At 45.0% G+C, this 27,603-nt stretch overlaps 1 long non-coding RNA gene across 1 annotated transcript in view; it reads left to right on the plus strand.

The window, feature by feature from the left end:
• The window catches only part of LOC121674763, a 96,314-nt gene extending 69,810 nt beyond the window's left edge, over positions 1 to 26,504 (plus strand). The window contains exons 2-4 of the long non-coding RNA XR_006019820.1: positions 11,353 to 11,409; positions 24,817 to 25,000; positions 26,368 to 26,504. This is a non-coding gene — a long non-coding RNA (uncharacterized LOC121674763). The remainder of the gene's footprint in view (positions 1 to 11,352; positions 11,410 to 24,816; positions 25,001 to 26,367) is intronic.
• Positions 26,505 to 27,603: the final 1,099 nt, after the last annotated feature.

The following is a 27,603-nucleotide window of genomic DNA, read 5'->3' on the forward strand; positions in this document are numbered from 1 at the left end:
AACAATTCCTACTGTCATTTTAGGGGACTCTTTCCTCCTCCCAGTGCAGCCTTGGAGAGAGGTGAAAAGGGAGCCTGTGTCAGCTGGGGGTCTCTGCTGCACACTGGTCCATGTGGGAGCAAAGCGGAGTGTCAGAAGCACCGGAAGCTGGGTCAAAATGTGGCAAGGCTCAAAACTGGAAGGCTTAAGGAAGAAGAGGAGGGACTGTCACCTGGTTAAATTGAGAAATATTGGGGAAGAAATATTACTCGGGTACAAGACTACATCTTCTTTCTTTTTAATAACTGCTTAGTGAAAAAGCACTTCCAAGGTATTGAAAGGGAAAGAAAAAGAAATCTTAATGTAAAAATATATGCCTTCAGTATAGAATTCCACTCAGACCTGAGAGAGATGTTTCTGAGTGGAGCCGGGTGTGATTCATATAACATTTTGCCATCCCCTGGGGAACGTCATCTCCTTCTGATGTCTCCATTTGCAGGAAAGGCTTCATTGCAGGTGCAGCACGAGGCTCCCACACCAAAGGGCAGCACTCGCTTTCAGACCCTGACGCACGCTTGCTCTCTGAGATGCAGCAGCCCGTTTTCTCTAATCCTTGCCCTGGCACCTGCTCCAGCATGTGTTTTTCCTTATCCCTGCTCGTGATAGCCCCTGCTCACACGCTCTGTATTACAGAGAAGCTGCTGTTTCCCCAGGGTGCCGGTCAGCCCATGGTGGGACTGCTGCTTCCTCAACACTGAATCCCTGGGGTGAGGCCACAGGATACTGTCCCCTGTCCCTAATGCAAATCATGTGTTTCCACTGCTGGGAAAACTATGGGAAGAGAGGCTTCAGCTCTTTCTTGTCTGTGGTGTGTCCTCTGATAGGAGCAGTCAGAGATCCTAATGAAGGATTCTGTTATGTGGAGCAAAGCTTTTCCAGTATGAGACATTATTTTTAGAGGACCCTCATTAATTTCTTTTCCCCTCCTCCTACTATTTTGAACAAAATTGTCACGATGTCTCTCTGAAATGGAAATACATTAATCAATAAGCTGTTAGAAAAAAGGAAACATCTTGGAAAATCACCTTAAGTGTTGCTAAGATGCACCCAATTTCTGAATGAGCATGGAGCCGCTTGCACAGTGATCCTCATCCAGTGTGTAGGTCTGCAGTTCAAAAGCAACAGAGCCAGTGAGACGCAAATGCCAGAGGAGATAAAGACAACCCTTCCTTGCACAACTCCCCTGGGAGAGGAGGTAACACAGACACCACAGGAGTTCAGCCTTTACACAACGCAAAGTGTAGTACCAAGCAAAGGCCTGAAACTTTAAAGCTTGGACATCAGTCCACAACAGAGCCCTTCCAACCTGTGGAGATGTTTATGGCTTTCTCAGGGGTGCCATAAAATAGGATCATCCATCATCCTCAAAGTTTATATCCAGATCCAGAAATGGGTTTTGGGCTCAACTCTGCATAATTCATCGTTATTGTGGAAGTAATCCTGTAAACCAAAATACATTCTCTTGAGGTTTTTTAAAGTATGTGCAGGTTTTGGTGTTGCAGGAAGAGCTTTTGGGGTCCTGTGGGGGGGAACCCAGAGAAACACTACAAAAAAAAGAGAGAAAGCCATTATGGTTATTAATCAGAATTTTGTATACTTTTCAATTTGCTTCTCCAGAACTGATTCCACTGCACAATAATTAAAAAGAAACCCGTGCCGACTGTGGTGCCCCCCCGCCCGTGGAGCGGTGCCTGGCTGATCCCATTGTCTGCGCCCTGAATGCTGAGCCCACAGTTAATAATTAGTGAGCAGCGCTTAAATGGAACGGCACAGCCGATTCCCTGGTACACTGGCAGAGGCGGCGGCTGAGCCAGCCAGGACTTTGTCATCTTGGCAGGGAGCAGGGGAGCTCACTGCCATCCCACAGCCAATGTGCCGTGCAGGGGACCTGGCGCGGCCACCGCGCTGGCACAGGGCTCAGCCCGGCAAAGAGGTGTGGACAGGATGGGAAGGGAAGGGTTTTGCCATCTTCTGTGGGGAAAAAAAAGGAAAAAGGACTCTTTTTGGGTATGGAGGTTTCCCGGAGATGTCTCTCAGGTTCATATTTATTGTTTATTGCCCGTAAAACTGTGTTTCTATGCTTCACAAAGCCATCATTTCGATGTAGTCTGCCTAGCCTGAAATGATAAATGAAAGCAATGAAGGGAGAGGAAGGGTGTTCTGGTGATTAAAACTCTGGATTTGACTTGAGAAAGTAGGTTTCAGCTCCATCTCTGCCACCAACTTTGGGGTGACTTTTGACCAACTGTTTAATCTCTTTGGGCTTATGAGAACTGGGGAGAACAGGGATTTCTCCCTGTGAAATTTTTTTTGTGGGTGTTTTTATTTCCCTTGTCTAGGCTGTACAGGTCTTTCCACTGGGAATCCTTTTTACTATGTAAAGTGTGACCAAAATGGAGTGCCACTGTAATTTAAACTCCCGTTCCCAGTATTTTAACAATGCATTCATGGATATACAGAGAGAAAATCGTACAGTAATTAGAAAGGATGTGAATGGTGAGAGTGTGAACAGTGGTGAACCTCAGAGAGATCCTTTTCTGACTGGAGCAGGTTTATTTCCCTCAGTGGTGATTGAAATTAATATAGGCTCTTATTTTATGGAAGTACTCGTAAACTGGAGGAAGTGTGATGGCCTGTAGATGTAAAAGGTCAGAACAAATGATCTAATAGTCCTTTTTAGCCTTAAAACTATGAAGGAAAATGAAGGCTTTTAAAAATTATTCTTTTACCACAGTTAGACAGGAAATGGCGATGGGATGGCAAATTTAACCCCCAGGCTTGGACACTGCCTATCCCTGTCCCTTTGCTCATTCCTATGCCAGTAAGTTTCCAATGGGGCTGGATGTCCCAGAGGGTCTCTGATCTACCTCCCTAAAGTGTGCCTGAAAGGCAGTAGAAAAAAACCCTATTGTCAGGAGGCTTTAATTCACTGTTACAGGTGATCACCTCCCCGTTGGAAGTGTAAGGGTCCATAAATCAAGAAATGGTTGAAAACTTCTGCTCTGGTCTTTGCCAGCAGTTAAAGACAGCTCACATCAGCCACGTTTATGTGTCCATCTTGATTCCCTGTGCGTGTTCCTATTGCTGAATGGGGCACTTCTTGTCACCATCATCAAACCAGCCTGTGGCCCTCTTTTAATTTTCCCTTTTTCTACTTACCATGCAATTAAATACCCCTAAAAGTGACAAACACACAAAGAGCTTAATCTACAGCCCTGTTGCACACCAGACACACGAGTGCACCTTGGTAGGAGGCTTTCCAGACAAAGGCACATAATCGCTCATCAGGGCCATTGTTTTTGCTGCACGTGTGGTCTGGATCAAGGGCTCAGCATGCCTTTGGCAGTGCAGTAATTCCCTTAGGGTTTGGAGGTTCCAAACTCAGACCAGGAGCCTTCCTTTGGCCGCTTCTTTAGCATCTCCAGGCAGAGGAGGACATTCCATGAGCAATTCACACTGTGAGGGTGACGTTACGGCTCCCGGCGTCACCATCATGTTGTCAGGATGGAGGTACATGGACAGGGACCTCTCCCCTGCCAAGCCCTATCCAGGTAGGGTGTTAGGGACTTCACAACCCACAGGCCATGCAGGATCATCATGCTTGGCAGTCCTCTGTGGAACTCTCCTGTAAATTTGTCTAATCGTGTTTACAATCCATTTATATTCCTGGTCTGTGCTACCTGCTGTGCACTAAGTTGCATAATTTAGTTATTCTTTGTAAAAATGTTTCTTATGGGCTATTTTAACCCTGCTGCCTCATAATTGGGTGCGCCCTGGTTCTTATGCTGTGAGAAATAATGACTAATTCTTTGCTGTTTGCTTTCCCTATACTGTTCATGATTTTATAGACTTTATTCTGTATTGTCTGATTTTCCTCTATCATTTTGTAGCTTGAAGGGCCACATTTTTTACAGAAGTCAGCACAATGGGAGATAAATAGAGGATTTGGTTGGTTATTGCAGATCTTGAAATGTAGAAGAAAAATTGATCATCAGCTGAACTAAACATTAAATTTTAGACTTTTTATTAAAAAAAGAGTTAAAAAACCCCAAACTTTTATAAGGCCAGTTTGACGTTCAACATCAGTTCCATTTCAACATTGAATCCTTTTGTTTTTATTCAAGCTGGCAACTAAATATCAGAGTCCAAAAGATTTTATATGAAAGGCTGGAGACATTTTTGGTTTGAGAGTTGCAAAATGTTTGCATATTCCTCTGCGATTTTCCTCCTCAACCTGCCCATTCAGTCCAATCAAAATCTCAGCAAATCTGCAGCTTCCCCACCCAAAAGGCTTGGTTTTGCCCAGGTAGAAGGAGAAGCTGGCTTGAAAAATTTAACCTAAACCACACATATTAGACTGAATATAAAACTCTCCCAACACAAATCCGTCAAAGGTCTCGTGCCAGGCATGTTTCCCATGGATTTTATTTTATGTGCGCTAAACACTCCACCAAACAAAGCCCATCCAGAAACGTGAACTCAAGAGCTGTTTAACACTGTAGATTTTCCCCTTGTATAACAATTATGGAAACAGGCTCGCTAATTGACATCGGATGCGACACTGTGAATATGTGAATGGTGTTCAATAGCCGTCATAATTCCTCATTTTACTGCTTTTGCTGGTGTAGGCCAGTAGTTGTGTGTAGTAGGAGAAAATACAAAACACGCCGTTCTAGCGCCAAACTACCCGAAGATTATTCCTTTTCCCTGCTGGCCAAGTGTGCCTGGATTTTCTCACCTTCTCAAGCTCAGGTCTTTGTTCCTTTATTTATGTTTTATAAGAGGAAGAAACTAATTAATCTCTTTCCCAAAGAAATGCAGGCGTGTGCTTGTTCCCACCCGAATTTTGCTGAGGGTGAATTCCTCCCTGCTGCGGTTTTGAGTTCTTGGAAACGAATGGGAATGGATCTGCCTGGTCCTGATGTCTGCTGGAGCTGGGCTGGCTGGCTGGCCTGAGGTCCTTTTGGGGACCCAAGAGGGTAAAACTTATTGGTGAGAGGTTTGTCCCTTGTGTGGCAATCAGAGCCATGGGTACTGGGAAGATTCTTCGTCCATAGCACAAATATTGTCTGGGATAGTTTGATGGTTGGCTGTGACTGTACATGAGAGTTCCACCTAACCTAAGCAAGCTTTTGTTTCCTTCCCATCCTGGTAGTGTGGGATTCAGTCTTAGTCTCTGTATTCTGAGTCTGCCTAAAAACTGATTTTTAGTCATAAAAGGAGGAATTCATTTAAAAATTGATTCAACCCAAATATATAAACTTTGCTTGAAATATTCAATATCCAGTAGGAAATCCCCTGTATTGTATGCTGGGTTTATTTAGAGTAAATCTAGGAAGATCAAGACACATTTTAATATACAAATTATATTTGTTTTTAAGCTACAGTATTCTATCTGGACTCAGCCTTCTTCCATTCTTTTAAACATTAATCTTCCTTTTTGCCCCTAATCCTTTCTTTGCTACAATGAGCTTTCACTATGTGTGTGTGGGGAGGGAAGGCCCTATTAGATTATAACATTTTATGAGTTGTCAACGATATAATGACATTAGCCACCTGACTGAGAAAGTAAAAACCTTTGTGGTGTCACATAACAGGTTAGAATGGGCTGGTAAGCCCATGTGAAATAAACAAGGTAAAAAAAATAAAAATCCTCCAAAATGTGTATTTAAATGGGTGGCTCTAACCCCTCCCTGCTTATTAGACCACTGAGAGCACATTAAATATTTTATACGTATATATCTTTCTGCCTCTCCAAAATAGATAGAGATAGGCACACACACATCAGTACATGCACACAGGCATAGACACACAAGTCTTTCAAAATCAGAAAGGTCTCAAATTTAATTGGAATGGAAAATGCTAACTAATTGGCATCCAAATTTGATTTACTGTAGAAACCTCATATTTGTTTGAAACACAACACTATGTCTTGGAACACAAGCCCAGTCCTTCAAAAATCATACATGAGAACTGTGGAAGAATCAATTAAAGTTGATTTGGCAGATCTGCTTTTGACAAATATAAAGAAATCTCTGATTAGGCTGAGAAGAAAAGAATCCCTCTTTCGTGCTCTCTCTATTCTCTCCCTCTTTAAAGGCAGTAGATGTCAGAAGGGGGTGGGTAGTGATATGCAAAACATGGCCTCCATAACCAAAGTAGCCTGCAAAATTAGGTGTCAGCATGCAAAGCTTATTGATGTATGAATGCGGAAAATGAAAGCCGGCAGTAGACAGACGGGGCTAAAGGTGAGACAGCCACAGTGAAAGCAGCTGTACATCTACGTCAAGGTGTTGCTATATGAGCCTGCTTTTTTCTGGAGGGCCACAGCCTAACAAGCTGTGCCTGGCCATAAAATGATGAAACAATACAATGTAGGCACACACTGTGTGAATACCAAATAAATTGACTCGGGCCCCCCCCCACCCCTTCAAAGTAGGCCTGTGTGTTCATTAATAAATTCATATTCTGAGTTTTCAATAAAAGAAGAAAATGCAGTGTAAACTGGAGTTACTTAGTGACACCCAGCTCATTGCTTTTTATTGTTGCTTGCAGCTACGAAGCCTTCGCTGTGCACTAGTAGAATTTATTACTGTCTGTCTTTGTGGCAAGTTGGCGAAGTGAGCCTTTTGAAGAAAATTGACCCACACTTCATGAATACGATGAAAAATGCCAATAACACTACAAAGACAAAGCTCTTGACATTAGTGTGCAAAGAACTAAGAGACAGTAATGAAAATATTGCAATTACAAATCATATCCCTCCTCCCCGGCCGAGGGGCGCGGGCATCCGGGGGCCGCAGCGGAGCCCCAGGACCCTGCTGGATGTGGGGTGGGCTGGGGAATGAGGAGGGGCAGGCACCGTTTCACCACCTGGCCCCCTCCCCATCCTCCGTGCTCTGGAGGAGGGAAGGGGTGAGAAGAGGAAAGCAAGTGAAGTGCTTAATCCAACAAGGATTTCCCTCCTAGAAGGTTGCCCCTCTTCTCTCTGAGCCTGCGCACAGAGGGAGAGTGGTCTTGTTGCTAAGGCACAAGATTAGCAGCCATGGGGTCCGGCTTGCGCCTGCCCTTTGTCCATGCTCCGCCTAGAAGCTCCTGGACACAAATCACTAGAAGATTGTGCCTTAATTTCCCCCTCTGTAAAATATTTTTTCCTTCTGTGCTTTATGAATGGAGCTTCTCTGACTGGCATCTCTTCTGAGCTACCTCATTCTGCTTGTGTGCCTGCACCCCTGCACTCTTTTGGTATTGCGGTAATAAGGATAGGTTAAAAATTAGCATTTTACAAGCAGAAAGGTCTGTCTCACGGTCTTTGTCCTGTAAAGAGACAAGAAGAAGGAATGTGACATGCAAAAGTTCTCTGTTTAATTCTTAACCTGCTGATATGCAACTTGATCAGTGAAAATCCATGAGGAACAAATAGGGCAGGCTTTTTTTTTTTTTTCCCACCCAGCAGCTGATGGAGCGCTGGAAAAAGACGGCTAAGAGGAACCAAGCTAAAAAAAATAAAAATAATTAAAATCAGCAATGAAAGGTTGTTTACCCTATGTTCAAAATTTGCCACTTTCTGAACTTATCATCAATCAAATTTTTTGTCACCAAGATAAACTGTAAGTGCCAGGCACTTTGTTTATGCATTCTGCTCTTATATTTATTGTGGAGAGACCTGCTAAAAATCAAATAAAAAGCACGCATGCTATCTACTAAATTTGGATGTGACAGTCACAGGTAAAATATCTTGCCACGTTGGGCTACTGTTCAAATCAGTTGAGCTTTGCCGTTCTTGAACTCCTCTTCCCATTTGTAGAGGATGACACTTGTAAATGACAGCAAACCACAACTTTTCCTCTGTGATATGTGGCCACTGATGAGATAATCATGACGTCAACCAGAGTGATTCTGCAGGTCTGGATGAACTGATGGGCTCTCAAATATGGGCTACCTGGGAACTGCGCTTCCATCAGACCTGTGCCACTTGTGGATCCTATGCGTGAGTCCTGATGAAGTTTTGAGGTCCAGATACAGCCCCGAAGCACTCAGACCTCTGAATGCGCATCAGGGTTATCTCAGCATCCTGGCCATCTCTTTTCTCATGGTGTGGTGTCCTTTCTCTGTCCTGGTCATGGAAGACCTGCCACATCTGAGGAGTCAAAGTAAGTAGCTATACCTGTGCCCCTGAGTGGCTGAGTCCTTCTGTGGAACATCCTCATTAGAGGCACCATGAACCCACCAGGAGGAAATGACTCTGCTTTAAGCAGAGCTAAACTGGGTGTAATACAGTTTTCCATGTTTTATAAATCACTTAGAGTTTAACAGTAAATTATGAGGACAAAAGAGATTGAAAAGGAGAGTGAGTAAAGAAGCATCCAAACAGCAGGAGCAGCTACTGTATAACAGGTGAAAAAAATAGCAAAATGGACTGATTATGTCTGAACATCCATCCTTCTGAAGCAACTGCAGGTTAGAAATCATTGCTTGTGTTATATGGCTTTGAAAACAAGGCTGATGCAGAAAGCTCTGGAGGAAAATGTGAGACCACCACATAGATCAGAACGATGCCAGTGTAAAGAACAAAAAAAAGACGGAGCCAGAGAGAGCCAGCAGATTGTCCAGCTGTAAAGAGCAGCATTGAAATCCAGAGGAAGCTTTCATCAAAGGCTGACTTAAGTACAAAGGTTCAGACCTAACTAAGAAGCAGCTCATTTTTTGTTGCTCCAGAGCAAGACCTGTCCCCCCAGATCTGAGCGAGCAAGTGAATGTTCTCTTGCTCAGCTGAACGAGGCAGTGGCACAGTCTGCCCACAGATGGGGAATCTCACAAGTAACGACAAAGCCATTAGATAACATATTGGAGTGACTCTGCTGAGCAGGCTGAGTGCCTGCTCAGTGAAAAAAAGAGAGGAAGAGAAAACACTGTGTAATTATACACCCACCCCGTTCTACCGTCTCATTCTTTCTTTCTGTCTCCAACAACATTAGGCTTCTACACCTCTTTCCTGAGCATTTTGTGGCTCATCTCTCTAACAGGTGATGACCCATTTGCATTAAATAACCTTCCATAGAAAGCTACAGGTTTCATGACGGGACGCTCCTTCCTGTTGCTGGAAACGTGGACCAGCCTTGTAGTGAGCTGATCCCTCGATCAAAAATGTTTGTTCATCTTATTCCTTGTATCGCACAAAAAGTGGAACTAGGTAACAGGACAATTTATTTGGCATCATTCATTATGGCTTAATGATGACTGGAAATCCAGCTGTGAAACTGCTGGGCTTGTCTGCAAGTCAGATACGAGGAGATATATTTTTCAGGTCTTGGCATGTTTAGCATTTTGGAATGAACAATTTATCTACCTGGGTTCATTCTGCTGCTCCCAGAACTGATTGTATATTAGCATGTCTCGTGAAAATCATGCGTGACATTACTCTTGCATCTATATATTGAAAAGAAATGAAACTGGGGCTGGATAAAAGCCCTTTGAAGTCGGTGGAAATGTCTCCCATCAACTTCAATATGAACAGATAGAAACATAGAAATATAGGATTGGAAAGACCTCCTGGGTCACTGAGTCAGTCCTCTGCTGTCTCCTGCACTCCTTCATATAATCCCTTCTCCGTTGGTTGTTTCTCTTTAGCCTGTCTAAGGCTGAGGATGTGCTCAGCATATTGCTGAAATTGTCATCCAGAATGAGATTTCTTTATTACAGGTAGCCAATGGCTCCTGCGTGTTTGATTTGTCAGCTCTTACAGGCGTGAACAATTCCCAGCGCGTCATCTTAAAAACGTAGTCAGGTGGATGAATGCAGGTGTCGGGAAGACTGAAGGGGGTACAGGGCTATCTGTATTCAGTCTGTGTGTTTGTCACGACTCTGAATACTCACATCACCATTTCCAGTAAGTGGTGGATGGGATTCTTCATCCTTGCAGCAAAGAGTGGGGACTGATTGCAACAAAATGAAAGGACCCCAGTTTTGTGGGAACCTTAAAAGTTATAGGTAAAGGAAGTTCAGGTTCTTTGGATTCTTTTTTATTTTTGCACAGTGTTCTGAATGCTGAAAGTGAAAAGAAATTGTTGAAAGGTAGAACTACGAAGATTTCATGCCATTTTATTCAATGCCAATTATTTATAAAAAGAAAATAGAAGAGAGGGCTGGAAAGGGTTAAAATTAAAAGCTGTTTCTAAGGCCTGCAATAATAATACAATAGACTGGTGGTAGCCACAGGCAGAATTTACTGTCCTTGGTCTAGTGAACCAGTATTAACCCTTCAAGTGTCCATGATGGCTCCGTGCACAGTGTCACTTTCTGCTCCAGTGTATGGATGTATGCTTTCTGTCAGATTGCTCAATTAATTATAATTGTCCTACCTTTAAAGGGATGGCCCTGGGCATACTAGGGGGTGTGGCCCTCATGGGGTTTTATTTCAAGCCATATCCTACTGTCTCTCACTCAGTCAATGAATCTTACTCATCAATATTTAATGACACAAGTGTACCTTCCTTTTTTTTTTTCTCCCTTTTAAATTATTCTTCTACACAGCTAGACAGGTGCATTGTCTTCCTGTTACGTTCTGGTGACAGAGAAGATGCTGCCTTGCTCTGTGTTAGCATCTAAGAAAGAGGTGGCTAGAGCCACCCAAAATTTTGAGCGATGGGCATTACAGACCTCTTGTTCTGCCTCTGAGATGTGACAATAAGTGTCTCGCTACAGATTCATTACCCAACAGGTATTCATCAGCTTCAAAGCTGCTTTTACCGGCTGCAGCACACGGGAAGAAATCTGTTTTAAGGAACAGGGCAGGAGAGACATCTCAAAGACTGTCCTTATTTTATTCTATAGTGCCATCTCAGCTGCTCTGAAAGCTACCAGTGACACATATTGTGCTGTTCACACCTTGGTATACTCTTGGACAAGAACCACATCCTGTGTATTATTGATATTTTATGATAAAGTAAAGCAATTTTAAAACATCAGGCTGCCCATCTGCTCTGAACTACTTTTCACAATATTCAAAATAGATGTGTTTCCCTTTTCTGTTTTCATATGAGTGAAATGCAGACCACAGTTAGGTTATGAGACTGGGGGCCGGGAATTTTTCTACTTTTAATCCTGTCTCTGACATTGATTCCTTCATTAGCCTTGGGCAAGTCATTTCACTTGGATATATTCGAATCACCACATCTATAAAATGGAGATGCAGTGAGGTGTCATGGAGATTTATTAGGCTGTGTCTGCAGCATACTTTGAAGAAGTCAAACCTTATACACCTGTTAATGAATGGAATTTTAAAATATGAATGAAAACATTTTCTCGTTTCAGAAGCCCAAGTTCTGAAGGAGCGTCCCGCAGACCCGTGATTCCTGCCACAGTCAGCAGGTACGATTTTACACTCACTGCGTAAACTCATCCAGGAAAAATTACCTGGAACTTAACATTGTGGCAGCAACATGCCAGACAGCTTCCTGGTCAGAAATGTGTTGTTATTGATGGATATCTTATTGTCCCTGAGAAATGAAAAAAAAGCAGTTTTTACAGTTAAAAAAATCTCCAGGAGTTGTTTAGGGAGTTGGTGCTCTGGGACTGGAAGATATACAGGAAAATTAGATTCCTGCATCATTTGATCACTGAGGAGTAAAATGCTAGGCTTGCATGAGTGTTTTGCTCCCAGCTTCAATGAAGCCAAGATCTCATCCAAGTGACTGGTAAGCTTTGGTGGGAGACTTGGAGGGCTTGGAGCCTTTCCTGGTAGCTTGGCCCTGGTGAAGGTCAATAATCAGTGGAAGTGTCATTAGCCTGAAGAGGAGCTTGTGAGATGAGCTGGTCCCATTCTGTAGTGCCTGCATTGACTCAGAGTTTTGGTGTGGGCAGAAAGGCATTAAAAAGGATGTGTGGTCCTGTCTGCCTCACCAGCCGGAGCCACACACCTGGGGATGAGACACAGCTCAGCTTTGGCACCGGCCAGAACCGAAACAAGCCGCTGCCAAACTTACATTGTCTTTACTCATGCCGGACTTTCTGCAGACGAGAATAAATCCCCTCCATGACTAATCTGTGCATGACTCACCAACTGTATCACAGCGCAGACCTCGAGGAGCTGTGGGAAACCACGGTGCACTGAGGCATGTTTGAAATGAACACTGACCCCTCTCAGCAGCCAGCAGGGTTCCCACAGAAACTCGGGGCACGAGGTGGTTTCTGCACAGCTGGGGCAGTGGGGGCACAGTGTGGTGCCCAGCCCTCCTGCTGCCCCCCTGCTCTGCCACTTCCTGGCCGGTCCCTGAGGCTGCCAGCTCCCAACCCATCATTGCTGCTGGTTTCCCAGCATCTCTGCCCAAAGCAGTGTTGCAGGGATTTTGAGGAGACCTCATGGAGCAAAGTGGTACAGCTGAGAATGGGAGCAGGTGATTGTGAGCTCAGTCTAAAGAGAGGAAGACACCTCACTTAGGAAACAGGGTGTAAAGGTGTTACAAGGAGATAGAGCAGCGATAGGAAGGGTGAGTTTCCTGTGGAAGATAAAGTAACCCACAAAAATCATGGTGCAATGATAAGATCAAGTTCATCTTAGTCACCCAGAGCAGTTTGAATTAAGCTCTTCCCTGTCCTGGCATATCTAACACGCAGAGCTCAGCCGTGGCTGTTTCCTATGAGGAAAGCTGACAACTTGCTTCTCCAGCCCCTGCTTAACTTGATAGTCATAACCAAACCCATCATTTCTCTTAACATGTAATAATACAGAAAGAATATTTGAGAAGTCAATAATTTCCTTGCCTGGTCTAGTTGTAACACTATTTTAAAGCCTGTGCTCAGGCCTTGCTACTCACTGAGCACAAAGCAGCTGGGAGTGTTTCAGAGGGAGCTTGCCTAGCCCTGGGGGAATGGGTGAAGAGGGTTTTTCTGTGACTTGTTTGCAAACCCCTGTGGCTGTTTTGAGGAGAGGCTCGTGGGATTTTACACCGTCATGTACATCCATTCTGACTCGGAAAGATGGCTTCTGTCCAGGGTTTGGCAAAAAAAAAAAAAAAGAAAGGAGGGGCCCCCTTCAAAGGCTGAGTTTTGCTGGTTTAGAAATAAAATGTGGCTAATGAAACCGCCATTCGCACATCCTTGCAGTGCTCCTCTGCCCATTCCTACATTAAATAAGGAGGCTGAGGAATGAACGCAAATGTATCCAAGTTTGTTATGGCAGACTGATGGTAATAAGAGAGCACTGGGCTCCAGAGGCACCTGGAAGTGCAGATAAGATCAGATCAGGTCAGAGAGGGAGCCTGGCAGCCATGGTCCTGCTCTGTGGAACGTGGTGAGCTGCAGCCCAGCTTGCCAAGAGCAGGTGCCACTGGCCTCTCTTCAGCTCTGCACCCTGCCAGTGAGGGGCCAGGTCCTTTCCCTGGGAGACCACGGGCTGTAGAGGAGGAAAATCACAAACAGAAGTCGCTATTTCCACTTTCCTCGGTATTCCACTGTGCCCCAAGTTGCTGCTTGCTTGCCAAGCTTCAGGCTGTTTGGTTTTCTCTTTTCTGAATTTGGTGGTGTCATTTCCACACTTGAAGCCTGTTTCACCATGTTTCTGGCAAACCCCTTTGGTTAGACTTGTTTCACCACATCATGATCTCTTTTTATAGCCCACATCTGCCAGGAGAGCTTTGTCATTCATTGTCTTCCTCCCTACTGCGTTCATTTTCAGCTGGCACAAAATGTCCTTGTGTTTCTGAAGTAATGCAAAGCCTCCTGGCTCAGTGGTCAGAGCAGAAGGGATAAAGGGAGCGTAGTCCTTACACCACTGGGTGTAAGTGGTGTTGAGAAGTGGGGAAGAGGAGGAAAAAGATCCTCAGCACGCACAAAGTAGGCTATGGGACTTCCCTTTCAGTGGCATGCCTTCAAGAGATAGCTGCCCCAGGCACCTCCAAGTTTACCTGTGTCCGCTCCTGGCTCATTCTGGTGGAGGGGAGCTTTTCCCCAGGAGCAGTTCCACACTTGCGACTTTCAGGGCTGCATTTTTCCTCCCTTTCCCTGTTACTTGTCTTGTTATGGATGAGAACCGTGTCGGTGCGAGCAACTGTGTTTAAACTTGGGACACAACTGAAGCACAGCTGTGTTTTTGTCACTGGGTTTGTATTGCCACAGTGCAAGTGTACCAGAAATATGTAATAATACATGTAAAATTGTTCAATTGCTGTTTTGTTGACAAGGTGGCATTATCTATGGCAGAATTCATGGATACTTTGTACAAGGGCAAAAGGGGGAACAAAAGTCCTTCTGACCATGGTTTCGCCACAGTCTCTTAGTTGGACCATGTTTGACAAAAGGCTTTCTTGAAGCTCTTTGGAGAAAGTTTACGGGATTTTTCAGCAAACTTGTTTGGGGTGAATCCAGGATGGCTGGAAATTCGGGTATAAAATTGAGGTTTTGCGTAATGTCTGCTCAAAGTCACATCATGGTTGTGGTTGCTCCTCACTTTAAGAGCTGAAACCATTTTCTAGGCACAGATCATCTCCATTTTCCAGAAACTTGGGCACAGGTGGACCAAGGTCAGAATTTTATATGGGAGCAACACTTATATTCCAGTTGCTTGCTAGGGATGGATTTGTATTCCTGATTTGAAGTACCCCTTTTTGACATTTTTGTAGTTGTGTGACTGCCTTGAAAGCAAGGAGCAGATTCCCTTTGGCCTTGGTGGTCTCCAGAGGAGAAACCCCACTGAGATAGTGGAAAGGAAGATATGGGAGCCAGAGCTTTGCTCTTCACCACCAGAGCCTGTCTCGCTCCTCTGTATCTCATTTGTATAGAGACAAATCAAAATTCAGGGACTTGTGCCACACTCTCTTCGTAATGCATGTGTACAAATATTTGCATGCAGCAGTGGTTCAAAGGTGCCTGGAGATAGTATCTTAACCGTGGTGCTTTCCCAGACCATTGCTGTGCTTTGCCTTTGTGAATAAAGGCAGTAGTGTCTGCAGTCAGGAGATCTCTCATATAGATTTAATCTGGCTGTTTTCCTCCCTAGGGAGCAGAGTTGAGGATAGTGAAGTTCAAGGTAGCGTGTGTTGGAGTTTTGCAAGCAGAATAGACATGGAAATTTGAAGCCTAAATTGCACATTCCAGTCTTCTTATGGAAATGGCGAGCAAAGAGGAAGCAGAGCCTTTGGTACTGATCGTGTGCCAGTTTTTAAATACCAGTGCAGATCCAGAGAGTTTTTTTCTAAACACCCCGTGTGTGTATGTGCACACAGGCACAGGCGCTGGTGTGGATACACACCTCTGTGTGATGTTTATAAACAGTGCACCGCCCCTCTCTGCTTATAGATCCCATTGATGACTGCTTTATTCATCTCGTGGCAGACCCATTTAAAGGAAAATGCGTTCCCCATTTCCTTGCGACTATAAATTCCGTGCTATGGGGAAGTAGCAGAGTGCTCTAGCTGTACCTCCATGGCGAAATGCCCTGTTGAGGAGAGGAGTATTATACAGGGAACAATTGACAGCCCTTCACTTCAGTGGGTACATTTCTCTGTACAGCTGCATCACCACTAATGATAAATGAGTAATGTTTGATAGCTGGCTCCGTTGCCTGACAGCTACAGTTTTGGCCAGAGGGCCACGACAGGCTTTAGACTTCTGTTCAAAATGAGTTAAACATATTAGGTATTACGAAGCCACAGAAGCCTCGAGAATGAGTGCTGAAATGAGTTATCAAGGTATGCTCCTGGGTACACAACTTGCAAAGCAGATGTCATTCTAATAATGTGTGATATAGAACATGTCTGGCCTAAACCCTGCTGGATGAAATATGAAGCCCCGTTGGTGATATTTAATACCATTTTATGAGGTGCCATCTTATAAAGACAATGCCCGCCTTATGTGGAATGCTTAAGGTATTTTGCCAAAGGCACTGGGAGGTATCTGAACTAAGTAGAATTTTTATTATTTTATAAGCCTTTACTTTGTAATATTTCTGTTTCTACATTATTGTGGTACTAGCTGCACTAACCCTTTGTCTAGTGAACTTCATGAGCAGTTTGCTGATAGATTGACTGATAGCCACGGCTGCCTGTGGATGTAAAGGCCAGTTCCTACCTAAATATATTCCTAGCAAAAAAATAGAGTAAAGTAGAAAGCAGACTTCAAAAGGAAATAAAGCTTTACAGGAGGCACTCTTGGAAAAGAGGTCCTTGAAGCTATGAGATGCAGAGGTTTAGGTGTTTTGTAAGGGAGTGAGGCTTGGCAAGGTTGTGCGTTTGTGTATTACAGCTGCAACATTCATTTTGTCTTGAATTCCTGTTGTAAACTTTGACTTCTTGTTGAGATTCCTGGGTCCCTTTGCCGATATCCCAAGGACATACGTCGAGTCGCTTAGTTTCGGGAAGATGATGAGTGTTTTCACTCTCCAGTTCTCTCTTTTATTTACATATTTTAATTTAAGGCTGCATTTGTGGAACCAAATTGCCCCCTTGTTCAGGTCTGTTGGAAGGCGGAGGCAGAGGGAGTGCAAGCAGTTATTCTGAGCAAATTAGGTATCTCCTCCCTGGGATGCAAAGCCCGTGCTGACAGCGCTGCAGCGTTAAAGACCCCAGTGGGGGTGGTACTTACATTGCAGTGATGCTGAGTCAGTGCAAATGGGCTCAGTGCTCAGAGCCCATCGCTGCTGCTGGAGGATCTGGTCCACTGCAGCAAGGGAGTAGTTTTCTTGTCTTAATCCTACATCGTTCTGTATCTCACAGTTCTTCTAGTCTTCCATGCTTCTCTGTCTTGCCTCTCCTGAGAAAATAGTGCCCATGACCTAGAAAGCAGCCACTTCCTAGAGCATTCACTAGGGAAGGCTGATGTGGCCCAGCTTTTGCTCAGTGGTTTGATCCAGCAGGGTGTCTCTTGCAGGGCAGGCCAGGGTCCCTATTTCTCCTGCTTTGAGGGTCTCCTGCTTAGCCATGATCCAGCTCGATGAGCCTCATAGAACCAGGTCCCTGGGATTATTTCTGCTGATTTGCTTCTGTGAATAAACATCAGCACTAAAGAAATTGCTCAGCTCAGTGTGCCAGTGACCACCACATAGAATTTCCAGCTAGAAAGACATCCCTGTGCTAAAGTATGTGGCAGTTCTTGCTCTTAATCCTCACTCTCTCCTTCTGCCTCCCCAGGTAAGTGATCTCTCAATGTGTGGTAGTGCAGCCTGATGCGAGGAGGTGTTAGGTTAATTCCCTTTGATAAAACCCTGCTAACTTTTTTTTGCCCTTGAAAAACTTGTTTTCCCTTCCAAATGCATCATCCTGTGAGCCCAAGGTTTGCAGATATTCAGATTCATCTTCCTTTATACCATAAACATGCCAGATATATATAATCCATTTGGACACTGGCAAGTGATGACTATCAGAGGCAGAATGGGTACTGAGGGGCCCATAGTTATACAGTAACATCAGCTTGGCAGCAGCTCATCCATCGTGCTGGATGATCTGTCCATCTCCCTGCCTATGGCTTGTAGCACATAAAATACAGAGCAAAAGTCAGACCAAATATTCTGCGTGCGATGCTTGTCGCATCTCAGCCCGGCTCTTCTAGCCTCAGTTTTAAATGCACTCGTGGACCAACTGTCTGGTCGAGACACTGCTTTTGAAAGAAACATGTCTCAGAAATTCCTGAAAGTTGCTGCTCAGTGTGTGACATGTCAAGTTACATCTGCTGTGTCACGAAACATCAGTGTGTTGCGAAAGACCGTAATGAAAGGTGACAAGACATGCTGTAAACAGTTTCGGTCGATGTTTTTATTTATCCCAGAGCAAATTTCATGCAATATCACAATCGTGGGGAGAATTCAGCTTCTGTTCCATCACTCAGCAAAACTTTTTTCTGTGCTGCTCTGTCGACTGACCCTGAACATTTCGGGTGTGGAGGTAGGTCAGCCTTGAAGCCGAGTGCTCTCAGGATCACTGCCCCTGCCCCAGCGCACGTGGTGGTGGGTCTGTGCCCGGCAGACCCCAGGGACCCTTGAGGGGTCAGGAGTGCTGGGGTGGCATTTCCCCCAGCCTCAGCTGTGTCCCACCACCCACCCAGGTGCTGTGTGGGGAATTCCTCCCCTGTTCCCCAGAAAACGTGTGGCCGGGCACAGGGCTCCCTGGTAGGAGCTGTGTGGGATAACTCAGGGTTCCCACGACATGCCAGGGCCCTTCATGGGGCTTTCTTTGCCTCTCAGAGAAAGCTCATAAACCCATTTGCAAATCCTCCGTTTGAGTTGTACAGGTGGCTCATGTTTGTCGAGGTTTTCTACTTGGAGCTCATTTCCTTAAAATCTGTCCTTATGTTTGCTAAAATCCACACAGTCCCTGTTCCAAGCTGCACGAGGCTTTTAGCTCCTTTTTTCCTCTCAGCATTTTTTGCCTATATTGTTGCAGGAGTCAAATGGGGAAATGCACAGAGCTGGGAGATTAAAGATGTAAATTTTATAAACAGAAATCAAAGGTCCTAAATCCTGAGCAAAGAAAAGCCTACATAAGTATGAACATTAAAAAACATACATAAATAGTACTTCAAGGCTGAATGTGTTAAATTATTCAACAGTTAAGTCATAAGTGTTCTTAAACTTAAGTATAAAAATGCCCTTGACAATATTTCATAGCTGTGCATTTCTTTAAAATATTTAGCATTCTCATTAAAGAGAATGACTTTATTTTATATATTAGTTACATTCCTGCTTGTTAATATGAAGGAATTTAGTAGCAAAGAGCATTCTTATGTATATAAGCCAAAGACAATTTACATATAAAGTTGGACGACTATTCACTTTTTATTTATTCTTGGATCATCTGCATCCACGCAGAGCTATATAGCATTTAAACAAATTTGTTCCTTAATGTGTAGTATTAATATCTCCTGCCCCAAAATATCATTTGCTAATGCCATTGCAGAGACAGGTTCATTCAAAGCTACATGGAAGTTCTTGCCTTTGAAAGACTTAATGAACCTTACATTTTTGGTATACTGCACAGTGTAATGCCTATTACATATTCATTGCCAGAATGGAAGATTTCCTTTAACTCTGAGCTTCCTGGTCTAGTTCACTGTAAAACATTGTCAAAAGTCACAAGAGACTTTCGCTGAAAATTGTGACTCTTGATAGCAGGATGTAATGGGGAGGTTTAGAATAGAAGAACCAGTGGTATATGGGCCCAGGGGGAATCGTTCTGACAGACAAATGGATGGATAATACAGTTTTTGACATAATGGGATGAAAAAGTTTATGCCAGAAAGAACTGAATTAAAGTTATTACTTTGAGGAAATTTTGAAGTTCTCAAGACCAGCAGTATTACCTGCGTGCATTTCATTTTACTGCATCTCTGCATAACAGGTTTTTAAACAGGGTTGGTTTTGAATTGATTTGTAAGCTTACTAACAAATCTTCAATCAAAATTGTAGTCACTTTCTTGGAAGTAACCCCAGTAACATAATTTTACAGGGGGTTGTTTTGGGAGCAGGATTTTTTGATCTCTCTGGTTTTTGCAAGTCCTGCATCATCGGTTTGCCTCTCAGCTCCCTTTTGTAAGGACAGCAAAACAAAAAAGGCTATTATTCTGCATTTTCCTCTGGAATAGTAGGAGGTTATTTTGTATAAATTTCTTTTTCTCAGTGCTTTGTGAACTTTGGAAATTCACAGCTCTGAGATCCCCAAGCCCTGGTGAGACACAGAGGTCGGCTGATGCACAAACCATTGCAAACCCGACGCCTTAGTTAATCAAGGCCATCCAGAAAAAAAAAGAAAAAAAAGGGGGGAGGGGGGGACTGTACGTTTTTCTACTCGTTATTTTTAGGTGATGGCAGGGCTGGGCTGCCAGTCAGACAGGTTTTTGAGGGGTGCTGTTTGCATGTGTGCACCCAAGGGTTTGACCGCAGGTCTCTGGAGAGGGGACAGTGCAATAACAGCCGCTGCTCCCCGAAGTCTCTGCCTGAGCTGTGTTTCATTTTAGCTGGCAGGGACTGAGCCCACGGCTGAAATGGAGAAATAAGAGCGGCAGAGAGAGGCCCTCATAATGGCAGAGATGAAAAATGTGTTAGCACAGAACAATGAAGTAATGGTAAATCTGAGATGTAGGCACCAGTCACCACTTGTACCATGCTGTTGTCAGAAGTGTGTTGAGATATCGGAGAGAGCAGGCTGAGAAAGGGAAGCTAATTATACCACATTATTCACTTCTGCTCATTAGGTGTAGTACAAAGGCCCTGCTTTTTATGTATATATTAAAGTGCTGAGGACTACAGGAATAGATAACTTCATGTTTCTTTTGTCTCTCTAGTGGGTCAGTTCAGACAGAAAAATTGTGTTTTCACAGACATCCAACTTTCCATTCTGCAGAATTAGGGATTTCCTCCTGCATCACCTCTAACAAATAGAAAAAGACAACTCCCCTCCCTCTTGAAAGCCAGCAAGCAAAGCTCCTGTTCACCGTGACAATTCCTCACCCAGTGCCTGTGTGAGGGTGTGTGGGATGGTTCCTGCCTTCTCTGCTCTGCTCAGCACAGGCACCAGTGTCCATGAAAAAGCTCTTCCTGCTTAAACCCTCTTCCCCACATAGCTCCAGGGGCAATTTGACAGCCCCAACCTTCTCCACTGCTGACATTCCTGCCTGGGTCACACTGTCCCCTCATGCTGCCACTTGTCCCTCCATCATCCTGAGACCACAGATACCTCTCCGGCTGAGTGTCAATGAAATGAATTCAGCCGTTTAATAAACTTTGGATGGTACACATAATACATTCTGCCTTAGATGTTTCACCTGCCTCACAATCCTCGTATTGCTTTCGGATCTGCAAATGAGCCATTAGGAAAAGATGAAGGGGAAGGCAGAGGATCGGTTTATTGAAATTATTTATATATGAGAAATACCTAACTTTCAAAATTCATGGCTCTTTAATGCTCAAGTCACAGAGAACACATTAAATCTAAGAGGAGAGGAACAGGTATTGCACTTCCACACTGAGGTGAATGAAATCAGATTTGGGCATTGAAACCTACCCTTCTCCACAATGAAAATTGCCTTGCTCTTCTAATTATGAGCATCACAAAAGTCACTGCTTCCGTGAAATACCCTGCAGCTACACAAAAGGATAGACTGGAGAAGCACACATCTACCAATAAGTGGCACTGAGCATCTACTCCATTTCTCACACAGGTTGGCATATCTCTCAGTGGTCCATCTGGTAGAATTGGATGGCATTTATCAGGAAATAATCCAATTGTGGCATGCCAAAACCTGAACATGAAAAGTACTTGTGCCTAGTGTCAATCATTCACCCTCTGACAGTTCAATAAACATCCTTTCTGTGATGGTTTTCAGGAACACTGACACCCAAAATGCTGGAAACAATGCCAGAGATGGAAATGACAATGCTTCTGTGAAACATCAAAGGGGGCCGACACAACCTGGCATGGATTTTGCCAAGTGTTGCTTAGCAATACATCGTGCTTGTGGGCCACTGGCGTGTCAGGATTAGCTGCGAGGGGAGCGATATTCACACCTTTGCTGAGAATGCATCCTTCCCAAATAAAGCAGCACAAGGCAGGGAAGTGCAGCATCAGCAGGAGCAGGGGATGCCACAGCCACAATATACAATTCTAGGCTTCTGAAAAGCCATCTGCTCTCCGCACTTGTCTTCCTCGGGCGTGGAAAGGCAAAGTGCCTCATCCCAGTGCCATGGGGATGTGGTGCTGTCCTGCCCAGCTCGTGGGCTTGGAGGGTACGAGGAGGTTTCACGTCCTTTTTCTTTCAGAGGGGACTAAACTTTGCTACCAGCAGCTCATGCAGGCAGAATTTGACCTGGACTCGGTTGGCCTCTGGGCTCGCAGGATGGTGACAACATACGGGAAGAAAGATTGAACCTGGAATTAGGAGGTGAATGACCAATAGGACTCTCAACAAAATGGGAAATAGGGATGGTTATCTTAACAGCAAAATTGGTGGCAGCAGTAAAAGGATGCAAGGAGCTCTTGGTTACAAAACAAAAAACTTCTTCACTTCCTGAATTTCCCAAGCAAGCCCCTCTCCCCCGGTGCCTGGATGTGGCTCTGCAGCCACCCCCACCCTGCAAGGGATCCTGAAGGGTAAAAGCAGCTTTTCCAGAACAACGAAGCATGTGCAGTGGCCAGAGGGAAAACATATTATTTGATATTGCAGGCACCACTTTGCCACTGAGGAGGAAACTGAATTGGGGGAAGTGAAATAACTTGCCTGAAGCCACCGACAGACCTGGGAACTAAACTCTGGCCTCCTTCATGTGCCAAATCCTGGAGCAGAGGCTCACGAGGTCTAACCAAATTGCCTTTTATCTGTGTGCCTGGTAAATGGGAGTGGGAGGAATGTCTGCATATCAAATCAGGGGTTTTTGTCCATCTCGAAATTCCAGGTTTTCAGATCCAGGAACCAACTGACACCTGGAGCACATAAACTGCCTTTTTGGTGTGGTGAGGACAGCCCTGCGGGTCCAAACACAGACATGCCAGCCGAGCCTGTCCAAACAGGGGCGCTGGGATCTGCTGTGAGTCCAGAGCCTGAGGGGAGGACAGGCTTGGGGAGGCACTTGTGGGGCAGTGCTGGGTCACCACTACCCCTGTTGGCTCAGGGCTGTCTAGTCTATAGACACCACAGTGGTGGAGGGGCTGCAAATTCCGTGGAAAAGGTGCTTTCCAACAGAGTTCTCCGAACAGAAATCCTGAGGTGTGCAGATCCTTATATATACTTATGACAGTTTTCCAGGGAGAAGTGCAAGCTAACTCCATCAGTGCCTTTGAGCCTTGACTTGTTAATTGGCATTACTTCTAATTCCCAGCTATATTTTAAGGTATGAACCTAAGGAATTTTAAAGTCATTATGTGGGTGAGGGACTGATAAAAATAAATCCTTCAGGTTTGAAAGTGGCAGAGAGGGAATAAAAGGTGTTAAGAAATCCAGGAGTTTTCAGCCAATTGGTTCAAAAAAGCATCCGGGTGGACTGCAGCTCCTAGAGAAAGGTCACTGATACTACTCTGGATACCTCTTTTTATGAACTTTATGCATCACATAAAATAAATTTAAAGCAGTTTAATTTAACAGTCTAATTAGTCATGGTTTTTTCATCTTGTCTATTTAACTATACACGGAACAAAGAGAAAGACACAGGGCCAAATTCGGAGCTGGCGCAAATCAGCTCTACAAGTCGAGGAAGTCATTCCTGCTCATCCAGGGCTGAATACGGATGCCAGTGGCCAAATTTGTCCCTGGGAGTAATATCCCCTGTGTCTGGAGTCTTGAATTTGGCTGCCAGGAATTAATTCTCCGCAGAGCAGATCCTTGGGTCTCAGTGTTCAGAGCTTGAGCCAGGCGAGCTGAAACGTGGGTTGAACACTCAGCAGAAATGGCTTAAAGACTCGACATAGTTTGGAACAAAACTTTTCTGTGTGTTGGCTTTGCAGAGACTCCCGCACGCATTTCCCTTTACCTCAACCGACTTAATTCACACCCGATTTCGCTTTAAATTTCAGCGTTCATATAATCTCATGATCTCCGGCAAAGAGCAGTCACATGAGTGCACCCTCCACTGAAGAGAGCGTCTCTCCACTGCCTTTGATGTGGTTGCACTGGTTATGCCATTGCACTAGGCCGGCCTCGCTCTTCAGCTCATGCACAGAAACCCACAGCATTAGCCAGCCCTTGATGCAGGGACGTAAATTGATCCACCTTTACGAAGGTGAAATTTCTGAGCAGATTTCCAGCTCATAAAGTCTTAGGCCGGCTAAAGCCTAGACCTCCAAGTCCATGGTTATATCGTGGTATTTGGGAGGGTTGTGACCCCACTGCTGGCTTTCACTGACGGAACAAATTATTTTTCAAATGTTGTGGATTGCAGCAGAAACCTGCCTCCTGCCAGTCAAGGTGTTTGCTTTGCGGTGTCCTTTTACAAGAGCATGTACTGGGGCAGGTTGCCATCTGATGCTGGCAGACACTGGAGGGACTTGGGAGGGGTCTGAGGTAGCTTAGCCACGTGTCACCCCAGCCCCGAGGGACACGAGTGCCTTCCAAATGGCTCTTTCCAAAGTTCCTGCAAGGTACCATTTCCCCAGCCAAAAAGAACTGCAACAAACAACATGAACACAATAAAGAAATTCAAATATATCTTAAACTACCTAATAATTAACCATGTTCAATTAGTCTCCAGGGTTTTCTGTGCTGCTGTGTGGTCTCCCTGGAGGCACCACCAGCACCACAGCGGTGAGTTAATGAGTTCTGGTTGTGTCTTGTCCGCACACTCAGCTGCCTCACCGTGTTCCGCCTCTGGCCCAATGCTCCTAGGAAGAACACCCACTTCAGAGGACTTTCTCCCTTTCCCTGCTGGAGGCTGATGAAAGGCTGGGTCCTCCCCTGTAATGCATTTACCAGGGCTCTGCAGGGCTGTGTGAGTTCAGGGCTCAGCAGCGTGCTACCCCATGCCCCTTTGTGGGCTTACAACTGAGCTTGCCTGCTTGGTTGCAGGGTGAGGATCCCCATATCTGTCACGTAAAGCCCAGGCCTCTCTTTAGACAATGCAGTTTCAAGAGTTTGGCTTAATTCTCTCATTGGGGAGGTCTGTAGACATCAGTAACTCCTGCCAGATCTGGCATCTCTGTAAGTTACTCCTGTTTGTTCTGAAATTTGATGTCACCAGACCATCAGGCCTTTTAGCACATCCTTCTCTTACCTTTAATTCATGTTTCATTTAGCTTTTGCACAGCAATACTCTTCCCAAAGTTTTTTGAAGCTCTGATTCTGTTTTTTTATCCCTCTTTCCTTCAGGTTCAGCCAGAAGCAGACCCCGTGTCTCAACAAGAAATTGCATTTTCTCGTGAAACGCTGCACAATCCCAATGGCACTGCAAGAGAGCTCCCAAAGGGAATCATGAGCGGGAAGGAAAGGGACCCTGTGGACATATCCAACACACTGAGCATTGGCCCAGCTTCCGAGTGCACCTCTCTGTTAGGTAATGGAAATGTTCTCTTATTTCCTGTCTATGTAAACACCTGTATGACAGGATGAGGCCTGCATCGGCTCCTTCAGCCCTGCTCTGTTGGGAGCTTCCATCTTTAGCTTTTCCATTTCCTTATAGTACCTGGATTTTTTTTCCATGATACCACTGGGATTAGCCCCACACTGACTTGTGCACCATTGCTGGACCTTCTTTTTCCTCTGGGGGCTGTGTCTCCCCATACCCAGAGGCACCAGCAGTGGTGCCAGGAGGGCCCAGTGCCGGCACTGTTGCTGCTGCTGCTGCCAGCATTTTCCTTTCCCCACGCTCCACATCCCCTCTCCTGTGTCATTTCCCACAGTGGATGGTTTAATGCACTGCTTTCTGCAGACTCCCAGTTTCACTGCCTCATGCTGTCTGGGCTGGGGGCTTTTTTCTTGCAGTACTTTGCATAAAGCTTCTCACGGTGCTGCTTTCCAGGAATTCTGTTCTGGACACGATGAATTCCTCTGCGTGGCAAATTTTAATTGTTTTATCATGGAATTTTTTTTTCCCTGAGTTTTCCAATCTCTTTCCCTGGTGTTTTGCCTCAAATCCCAGCCATAATATGTTCCTTCTAATAAGGGATTCCAACCTGACAGTTGCAAGATTGGCACTGCCACCACACATTACAAAATCTGGAGTTTGCACCGTGTTATCTTTTTCTACGGAAAAATAAGACACTGGCATATGGCATCTCTCAAGAGAGTGGAGGCTGAGAGTGGGAGGCCAAGAGAGTGGAGGCTAAGAGATTTGGAGGCCAGTAATGGGAGCTGAGAGAAGAGAGGCCAAGATTGGGAAGCCCAAAGAATGGAGGCTGAAGGATGCCATAATCTGCTCCCCAGCCATGCTCTTGCTGTTTTTTCCCTACATTTCCTCAGTTTCCCACTCAGTAGCCACTGACCTGCACTTGTGTGTGATTCCCCATACCTGAGGTGAGGGCAGGAGCTGCCTCAGCTGGCTCACTGCAGCTCCAGACTCTGAGCAGGCCCCTCGGCTCCGAGAGGATCATAACCCCTGAGTTGTGTCTAATCAGGCAGCATCTGAGATTAATTGTGAGGGCTTTCCTCTACCCACCCACAGAGATAAATGCAGAGGAGCCAATTTGGTAATTGCCTTGAGTCCTGGTGTGCTTCTGAGTTGTTCCTGGGCCAGGATAAGGCTGGGTGAGGGAATATTTGCAGAGACATGAATGGAGCATTTGCTGTGGCCCCAGCTCATAAAGATACCAGGGTGTCTTTAATGGGGCAGAGCTGGGGATGTCATAGGTGAGCACCATGATGCTGTAAATAAAAGAATCCCCTGCCCTGGCTTTGCTTAGACTCCCTCTTGCTTTCAAACAGCTCTGGAACTCGCTGCTGAGGTTTCCCACATCTCTCTTGAACCAGAAAGAAGGGGCAACTGTTTTGACTATCCCCATTGAACTGGCTGTACCTCAGAAGTGATCTTGTGATGAGGACTTAGCTGATAATGCCATCACCCAAAGGTGAGGTGCTTGTGTTTTTGGCTAACCTACAGCTTTGCCAGGATGGCGCAGGACATATGTTGCTGTGTCATCCAAGATGCTGGGGTGGAAAGACGAATAAAGGATGGCACGGGAGCAGATTGGTGCTTTACTGGCTGTGGGTAGGTAGAGAAGGGAAAAGCAGCCTTGGCACCTGTTAGTAGCCATTAAAAACTCCCATGTTCTACTAATCTGTGCTCGTAAAAAGGCCATCTGCTAATGCTCAAAGGTCATTAAGTTACCAGCCCTGTTTACTCCTCCTGTGCTGCTGGGCCAAGCCTTTCTCAGAAAAGAGGGCTTAAATGGTCATTATGGTGGCGCCTGCTCATGCTGCCGGGTGGTTAAGGCTCTGTCAGTATTTTCATTAGAAACCCAGACTTTCAGGGCTTTTTCAACTTGGCCATTAAAGCATTTGCTTCTCACTGCCTGGCTGCGCTTTGGAGAGGGAAGTTCCGTGTTGGATTTGTTTGTGATGAAACTGCTTATGGTCTTTATGTTTTCCTTATGAGAAACAGAGGGAAAGCATAGGAAACAGAAGCCCACTTTGTGTGCAGCTCTAGGGGCTGTGCTGGGTGTCGGTTTTGGGGTTACAGCAGCGTGGTCTGCCCATATAAATTATACTGTCCCCAAGCAGGCACCGTTTGTGTCTCACACAGACCCAGCACTACAGGTGGCTTAGGGAAGAAGCTGACGCCTGGACTGTGAGTTGCCTTGATTTCATAGGTTTCAGTCAAACCTTTAAGGTTACATTAACATAGTTTTCTTGTGGTTAAATGGAACTATCAAAAACTTTGATAATTCTTTTTTCCTTCTGAGACTTCCCAGCGATAAAATAAGATGTAGCTGCTCAAGTTTTTATCCTTCATTTCTGATAATGATGGTGTCTGTCTCATAAAAACCTGCCTTTTATCTTCCCCAATTAGCTGAGCTGCTGCACCCTTGTGCTGGGAAGTTCTGAGTGCACAGCCAAAGCATCCCCTCCCCAGCTCTGTGGGGCCAAGCTGTCCACAGCACCCACCCTCCCGTCCCTGCTCCCATCGGCACCAGTTTAACCTTTTGCTTTCTGCATAGCACA

Source organism: Corvus kubaryi, unplaced genomic scaffold, assembly GCF_017639235.1.
Source record: "Corvus kubaryi isolate FWS band 111438036 unplaced genomic scaffold, C.kubaryi_AGA036_p1.0 70, whole genome shotgun sequence".
NCBI lineage: Eukaryota > Metazoa > Chordata > Aves > Passeriformes > Corvidae > Corvus > Corvus kubaryi.